We start from the raw sequence: 9,669 nt of genomic DNA, 5'->3' as shown, positions 1-9,669 counted from the left end.
GGATCAGCAGTGTTGTTTCCTATGTACTGTAGGGCTGAGACCTCGATAGCATCTCCACCGGGAGGGAATTGACCTAGTCCTATAGGTTGTTGTCATCTGTTACCATTGAATGTTTGTCCCCAGAAATACAAGCAGCACTTCTTTCAACATTCGCATGATGCTTTTTCATGCCCACACATGAACACACACACGCAAACACAGGCAAACACATGCAAACACACACACACACACACACACAGACACAAACACACACACCTCCTCTGTGTTTTCATTTTTCACACTGCTATCACTCTGGGCCATCAGTCCGATGGTTAAGCTGTCACAGGGCATGTTTGCCATGGAGCCCCGGCTGCAGCGATGTGATTTATACCCTCAAAGCAGTCAGCGAATCTGTGAGACGTAATGGTGTTATTAGACCCACGCTGGAATGTAGTCTGACTTGGACTGGGGTGTTCAGGCAGCCTCCCTTGCCAGCCAGCCGGCCTGCAGACAGCATCAGGGAAAAAATAATCAAAGCGCCCTCTGAAGGCCTAAGTCATTACACACACAGACAGGGGCAGAGGGGGAAAATAAACAACCTGAGAAGGACAGATGGACATTTCCCCCTGTCGAGCCTGGAGGTTGTAACTTCTTGAAACATTGTAGGGAGAGAAGGGGGAAAAAACTCTGCTTGGTGTTGGTCTTGACATTAGGCCAGAGAGCGTTTTATAGTGTGGATTTCTCATGATCAACAGGGCCAATAACCTTTGTGAAAACAGTGTGTCATTCGGAGGGGTTGTGTGTGTGTGTGTGTGTGTGTGTGGGCAGGCGTGTGTGTGTGCCTGTTAGATGGTTGTTACTACCGACAGGGACCACTGTCCAAGCATATGAGCCCTGAGCTCATGTCCTGTTACTCAGCCAATCACAAAAGAGAAATAAAAATGTACAGCGATGACTAATATAAGTGTACAAAGTTAACCTGTTTCAGACAGTCTGTCTGACCTTTAGTAGGGAAAAGAAAACAAAGTCACCCAATCTGCACAGAAATGCATTTACATGAATAATTCATGCTTCCACGTTCAAAGTCAAAGGCACCAATACCAGCCATTACAAAGCTGAGCTGAAATACAGTACAGAATCAATTGGGAACATTTCAACATAGTTCACTGTTTTCAACATCTTCAGTGTGTTGTGTTTTAGACAGTGATGAGAGCTTTCTGAATAATGTTTTTAGACTGTTACAAATGATGGTGTGATGTGTGGTGGAAGGTAAAACTGACCATAGTTCTCATAGCCTTTGTTAATGGAGGAGACATCTCTAGTCTGCCGGTGATGCAAGCTGTTCTGCTCTGGCTGAACTTCACATCGATCCAGCTTAGACTCAGACAGCCCAGCCTCAGCCTCAGAGAGGAAACAACAATTAAACAGACAGAGAGGGTGTGAAACAAGTCAAAAGGAGTCAGATAAAATAAAGTGGACCTAACAGGCTGCCAAGAGTCTATGGGTTAAGCAATACCACAGGCAGGCAGTCCTGAGGGGCCATGGGGAGGCCCGCTAGGCAACAGCCTCCCACCCTGGTACCTCTCTTAGGGCCAACAATAACACAGCCGGGGAGGTAGGGAATGTGGACAGGAAACCAATATTTCACATCGCCGCTGAGCTGAGCTGCTGAAGACCTGGCCCTAATGGAGTCACTTTTTGCCCAGAGAGAGAGAGAGGTCCTCCAGGAAACACACTCTGCTTTCCCACGGGATCCTACTGACCCAGGTTCACACACACGTAAGCAAACATATACATGTAAGCACACACGCAAACACACACTCACACGCAAGCACACGTGTTTGCACACACGCACACAAACACATACACACACAAGCCCTTCAGGCCTGGTTCCATCTTTCCTCAGTGCCAGTCCCCATGCTCCTATGACTTTCCACCCTAAGTATCACAGTCCTGCCTCCAACAAGGCAGAGGCAAGCTGAGCAATGTCTCTGTCTGTGTGTGCCAGGTGTCTGGACTGCTCCCTGGTTGCCTACACAACAGGACCACTGTTTCAAACTGCATATAAAACATTGCTGGGTACCTTTCTCACTCAGAGAGAAAAATCTCATAAGTTCTAACCACCACTGTCCCTGACCCCCCTCCTTCCTTGCTCAACCCTTCCACCCAGTGTTGTTTTTCATCCTGTTGTTTTTGGCGTGGACCCTCTCGGACCCCCAGAGCAAGCACTCTAATGCTGAGCTAAAAAAAAACAGCACTAACCCTCTCTTAAGACACACACTCTAAGGCAAAGGATAACACAACAACTTGAGACATGAATGTTGCTCTGGGGCCAGCTAATTGAAAATCGCACTCACTGACCTCATCCCATTGTGAATAACATTACGGTGTTGCTATACCTTCATCGTCCAGCAGAGAGCGCACATTAGTATGAGTCTTGGGCTGATGCATTGTTGCTCTGCCACAGCTCTTTGGGATAAATGACATGGAAAATGGTTCTTTGACAAAACCAAATGAACACTTCATTTAAAACCCCTTAGTGGCTGAAATGTATCATTGTTTTATTGTGTTACATAGGAAATGAACCCATTTGGCTTTTCTATTTATGACTTTGTGAATGGAATTTGTTACAATAGCCGTTTAAGATTGCTTTTACAATATAATAAGTATAATCAAAATTATTTCATGTGTCCAAATATGTCCTGTACTGCCACACAGTATTTGTCAGACATTTATTATGAACTTGGCTCTGCATGCCATCGTTTAGTATTCTAAGTAATGTCTGGTACACTACATGACCAAAAGTATGTGGAACCCTGCTGGTCGAACATCTCATTCCAAAATCATGGGCATTAATATGGAGTTGGTCCCCCCTTTGCTGCTATAACAGCCTCCACTCTTCTGTGAAGGCTTCCCACTAGATGTTGGAACATTGCTGCAGGAACTTGCTTCCATTCAGCCACAAGAGCATTAGTGAGGTTGGGCACTGATGTTGGGTGATTAGGCCTGGCTCGCAGTCGGTGTTCCAATTCATCCCGAAGGTGTTCGATGGGGTTGAGGTCAGGGCTCTGTACAGGCCTTTCAAGTTCTTCCACACCGATCTCGACAAACCATTTCTGTATGGACCTCGCTTTGTGCACGGGGGCATTGTCATGCTGAAACAGGAAAGGGCCTTCCCCAAACTATTGCCACAAAGTTGGAAGCACAGAATCGTCTAGAATGTCATTGTATGCTTTAGTGTTAAGATTTCCCTTTATTGGAACTAAGGGTCCTACCCTGAACCATGAAAAACAGCCCCAGACCATTATTCCTCCTCCACCAAACTTTACAGTTGGCACTATGCATTGGGGCAGGTAGCGTTCTCCTGGCATCCGCCAAACCCAGATTCATCCTTTGTACTGCCAGATGGTGAAGCGTGATTCATCGCTCCAGAGAACGCGTTTCCACTGCTCCAGAGTCCAATGGAGGCGAGCTTCACACCACTCCAGCCGACGCTTGGCATTGCGCATGGTGATCTTAGGCTTGTGTGTGGTTACTTGGCCATGGAAATCAATTTCATGAAGCTCCCGACGAACAGTTCTTGTACTGACGTTGCTCCAGAGGCAGTTTGGAACTCGGTAGTGAGTGTTGCAACTGAGGACAGATAATCTTTACGCACTTCAGCACTCGGCGGTCCCATTCTGTGAACTTGTGTGGCCTATCACTTTGCGGCTGAGCTGTTGTTGCTCCTAGATGTTTCTACTTCACAATAACAGCACTTACAGTTGACCCGGGCAGCTCTAGCAGGGCAGAAATTTTACAAACTGACTTGTTGGAAAGGTGGCATCCTATGACAGTGCCACGTTGAAAGTCACTGAGCTCTTCAGTAAGGCCACTCTACTGCCAATGTTTGTCTGTGGAGATTGCTGAGTCTCCTGAGTGGCGCAGTGGTCTAAGGCACTGCATCGCAGTGCTAACTGTGCCACTAGAGATCCTGGTTCGAATCCAGGCTCTGTCGCAGCTGGCCGCGACCGGGAGACTCATGGGCGGTGCACAATTGGCCCAGGGTAGGGGAGGGAATGGCCGGCAGGGATGTAGCTCAGTTGATAGAGCATGGTGTTTGCAATGCCAGGGTTGTGGGTTTGATTCCCACAGGGGGCCAGTATAAAAAAATAAAAATAAAAAAATGCACTCACTAACTGTAAGTCGCTCTGGATAAGAGCGTCTGCTAAATAAATGTAAATGTAAAATTGCATGGCTGTGTGCTCGGTTTTATATTCCTGTCAGCAACGGGTGTGGCTGAAATAACTGAATCCACAAATTTGAAGGGGTGTCCACATACTTTTGTATATATAGTGTATAAGTAGAAAAGCTGAGCTGGTGTTGATACTGCTGTATTACTGTAATGAACGCTACTTGGACCAACACCAAAACAGTTCCCATCATGCAATGAATGACCTATCTGTCCTCTAAAAAAAATCTACTTCCATCAACTTCCACCCTGGTTTCATGTTTCCTCCATCTGAAACAACGCAGAACCTTTCTTCTGGTTATCCGTTTTGGAGGGGTGGGTGGGTTCGAGGCAGAGGTTCCCTGCCTCCCAACAGTTCTTTATCAACCTCTGTCTGTCTGGCTGCTACTCTGAGCTTAGGTGGTCAGATCATCTTATCGGTTTGTAAGGGCATGGGTCTGGTGTTGCTCTGACTAACTTCTCTCAATTTATGACTTCTTGATTGCAGTAGGGGTGAATTCAGGGTAGGCAACTTGTTTATATACTGCAGTGCCCACACACACACTCATCTTATTCAGAAAACTGAAGCATCGACCTGCTAGGGAAGTGTAGTGTACCTGCTATTTTAGCAATTTGATTTGACAAGGGAGAAAAATATGTTTACTCGTTACTGTGTAAACACTGCAATGTGGGTTTGATTGAATTGAGCCCAAGAGTTCTGTCTGTCCTATCATCTCTCGCTTCGTCTCCATAGTGGAATTCAGTGGAGGTAATAGAAAACACTCACTGTGAGGCAGCAAGCACAATGGAGACATTGTATGTCATCTGTTTGGAATGTAAATGTAAATGTGACTTCATTCTGCATTCTTGTACATTTTCCATAACATTGTCTCAATGCTTCAATGGTGATATGCAATGGAAACTAAAAAGACACTACGCCCAGAATGGTAAAGTTAGGTATTATCATATGTATTTTCTAAAAGTTACTTTATAAAGTGAAAACATGAGGTAGGCAATGTTAATTTCCAAAAGTAATAATAATACAAACTAACACTCGTACTTGACTTTTTTTCCCCTCCTTACTAGCGCTGACTTTTCTGATAGCTACTTTATTGAGGAAAATGTTACTTACTATGGCTGTGATATGTGGTTGTCCCACCTAGCTATCTTAAGATGTATGCACTAACTGTAAGTCGCTCTGGATAAGAGATCATGTAAATTGTTTACACATATTGTTCATATTGTTTCAAGGTTCTGCAAAATCAGAGCCAAGTAACCCAAAGTAGTTCAGTTGACTGACTGGCCAATAGGTGGCTCTCCTTTTCTAAAACGTTATGTAAATCTGAACTGAACTGTATTCACCATAAAACCTTTAATTCAACTTAACCTTTAATAAAGGTCTAATGGTAATCTAATTGATCAAATTAAGTGGTTTGATAAGGAATCCAAAAACGACAACATCCTTTTCACAAAGCAGTAATATTAAAATGGTTAAATGATGGTAACATCATGACACAAGTAAATCATTTATATACAGTATAACGACATCTTTAGGTAATAACCCTCAATGCCATTTAAATGAATGATATCCCATTCTCTGACCCCTCTGTTTTGTTTCTCTATCTCTCCTTTCACTGCTCAGATGGCTTTCCCAGAGAGCTAGTAATCTTTTCCTCTCCTCTGTCTGGCTTCTTAGATCCCCTCTCTCTCTTCTCTCGTCACACTTTCCCTCTCTCTGCTCTTTTCCTCTCTCTGGACTCTCTCACACTCTCTCTAGCCCTCTCTCACCCATCTATCTCTCTCTTCCCACTCTCTCAGCTTGCCTGCCAGATCTCTGTCCACGCCAGGTCCTGTGTGTCACATGCCTGGTTCTATCTCTCACCCAGGCCACTCAGGCCAGGACACAGACTTAGAGGGCCGGTATCAGTGTTTCCTGTCAGTCTGGATTTCCACTTAGGACAGATATGGATGGGTTTACAGGAATTATAGTAGTTGTAATGTGCCATCTATAGTTTGGAAGAAAAAAAAAATTCAATAAGTAGCTGTTGGTATTTTCTTGCAAGGGTAATTGAATTTAAGTGCTTTCTTTTACCTAGTAGCCTACTTAATCACTGTTGTTTGAACTGTCTGATTGCTCAGTACTTGTGACTGTAGTTGTAGACGTAGATTAGTTTCAGGCATATTTGTGTAACACTCTTGCTAATTTGTGGGCGTGTTGCCAGGCAAATCAGCAATCAGTGCTGGGAGGTGTGTCTTTCACCTCTGCTAGGCATTTAAGTGGCAGTGTTGTCGCCAAAACAAAGACGTTCTGTTTTGGTATTTGGTATTTTATTAGGATCCCCATTAACAACAAATAATAACAAAGATAGCTAATAATGTAAGCATACTGTGTCCATAATAAGTATATAGGTTGTATGTTGGGAGCTTTTGGGAAAGAGCACAGTTAGAAAGATATGGCATTTAGAAGCAAACCGGATGGACATCATGAAAATGATCGGAGAGGTTGAGAGTAGAAGAAGTTCAGGAGCAAAAAAAATAAATAAATATATATATATATATATATATAGATATAGATATAGAATTATTGTAAAATTAACTCTGTCCATAAGGTGTAGATAGTAAGTATAGACCGGAAGTAGAGGCCTGGGCGTTGTTGTTCACTAATTTACTCCAAGTAGGGAAAGGATGGTGGGGTTGAAAAGTAATAAAGGGGAATATATATATAAAAAAATAAAAAAAACATGGGGGATTGGAAGTGATGCAGACAATTACATTGATAGAAGATACAATCTATCTGCAATATTAAGCTGATCCATCCCCCGAAAAAAAAAAAAAAAAGATTTAAAAAAAAAAAATAAAAAAAATATATATATATAAAAAAAAAAAAGGATCCCCATTAACTGTTGCGAAAGCAGCAGCTGCTCTTCCTAGAGTCCACACAAAACATGAAGCATGACACAATACAGAACATAAATAGACAAGAACAGCTCAAGGACAGAACTACATAAATGTAAAAATGGCACACATAGCTACATATCAATACAAACACACAAAATATCTAGGTCAAATAAGGGACAGGTGTTGTGCCGTGAGGTGTTGGTTTACACATACTTACATTGACATCCTAACACACACATACACACACACACACACACACACACCCTACATACGCCAACACACACATTGCACGCACAAACATGCATACTGACGCCACACACACACACACACGCTGCTGCTATTGTCTATTATCTATTTTTTTTCTTCTTCTTTTTAATCTTTATCTTAACTCTGCATTGTTGGAAAAGGAAAAGGACCCATAAGTAAGCATTTCCCTGTTAGTCTACACCTGTTTGTTTACGAAGCATGTACACATTAAATGTGATTTCATTTCATTTGTCTTACCTAGCTATCTTAAAGGAAAACGCCACCCAAAAACTATCTTTTGGTATTTGTTTCATTAGTCTATGATATAGTCCCAAAATGTTTTGCATATCAGCAATCAAGTTTTCAAGATATTTAACGTTCAAAATACAGAAATACAGCTGGTATCATGCATTGTGCATCATATGATGCTGCGTTTTGCATCATATGAAGCAAAATGCATCATGCCGGCTGTATTTCTGTATTTTGAAAGTTATATATGTTGAAAACATTGATTGCTGACAAGCAAAACATTTTGGGACTATATGCACAATAAACTAATGCACTAATTGTAGGTCGTTCTGGATAAGATCATCTGCTAAATTACAAAAATGTTAAAAAGTTAAATGTAATGAATTTCCCGAAGATGACACTTTTCAGTAAAAGTTCTAACTGATTGTCTGAACTGTCCATGGAGAGTAATGTGCAGAAACAATTAGTGAACTTCTTAGTTGTCATCTTCACCGTAATGGGGCATTTTGTCACAGAGACTCCTTGCTTTGTCAGGAGGATATGAGGACTATAGGTCTGACTCTCCTCACACACACACACACACAAACACACACACACACTTAGCCCAGCTCTGTCAGTTCACACTTACAGCTGCCTCGCCTGCCTGGGCCTCATTCTCGCCACATGACATCATAGATTTTCTCAGCGAGGACATCTTTCATAATCATTTCTGTAATGATTATTATTATCAACTACTATTAAAAGTCTGCACTGGCTGCATCACATTTGACCAATTCCCTTCGGCTGTGAGAACAGGTTGCGCGACGGAGGTTGAAAGAACAACAGGGAGGTAAGTGGAACCACATTGGGGTGATTAGCATGTAGCTGTGTGTTGGCCAAGTGGTGCATAAGCTTGCCAAGAGGTACTATCTGCCACATAATTAAGACATTTGTTTTCTTATCGAGATCACCATCATTATCAGTACGATATTGTCCCCGTTATAATCATTTTCACAATGTTGACATTTAATGGCACGTCCTTCACATTATCTCCCATATTTTACACATAGTTGTTTGAGTAGGTAATGGCCCTGCCCACTTACAATGGGTAGCTAAGCTCCACCATTGAGAAACACTAAAGCCTAAAGCCATTCTTATCCAGCATCACTAATGACAGCTAAGAACGTGTGGTAGCTGGTATGTTCCTTTTGAGGGCCTTCTATGCCGTCAAAAGGAGCAAAAAAATTTACATACCAATTAGGATCTGGCAAAAAATACTTGAATCAGTTATAGAACCTATTGCCCTTTATGGTTGTGAGGTCTGGGGTCCGCTCACCAACCAATAATTCACAAAATGGGACAAACACCAAATTGAGACTGCATGCAGAATTCTGCAAAAATACCATCTGTGTACAATGTAAAACACCAAATAATGCATGCAGAGCAGAGTTAGGCTGATACCCGCTAATGATCAAAATCCAGAAAAGAGCCGTTAAATTCTACAACCACCTAAAAGGAAGCGATTCCCAAACCTTCCATAACAAAGCCATCACCTACAGACAGATGAACCTGGAGAAGAGTCCCCTAAGCAAGCTGGTCCTGGGGCTCTGTTCACAAATACAAACAGACCCCACAGAGCCCCAGGACAGCAACACAATTAGACCCAACCAAATCATGAGAAAACAAAAAGATAATTACTTGACACATTGGAAAGAATTAACAAAAAACTGAGCAAACTAGGATTCTATTTGGCCCTAAACAGAGAGTACACAGTGGCAGAATACCTGACCACTGTGACTGAACCAAAATTAAGGAAAGCTTTGACTATGTACAGACTCAGTGAGCATAGCCTTGCTATTGAGAAAGGTCGCCGTAGGCAGACCTGGCTCTCAAGAGAAGACAGGCTATGCGCACACTGCCCACAAAATTAGATGGAAACTGAGCTGTACTTCCTAACCTCCTGCCAAAAGTATGACCATATTAGAGACACATATTTCCCTCAGATTACACAGACCCACAAAGAATTAGAAAACAAATCCAATTTTGATAAACTCCCATATCTATTGGGTGAAATACCACAGTGTGCAATCACAGCAGCAAGATTTGTG

Source organism: Coregonus clupeaformis, chromosome 20, assembly GCF_020615455.1.
Source record: "Coregonus clupeaformis isolate EN_2021a chromosome 20, ASM2061545v1, whole genome shotgun sequence".
Taxonomy (NCBI): domain Eukaryota; kingdom Metazoa; phylum Chordata; class Actinopteri; order Salmoniformes; family Salmonidae; genus Coregonus; species Coregonus clupeaformis.
Note: the sequence above shows the minus strand (reverse complement) of the source record.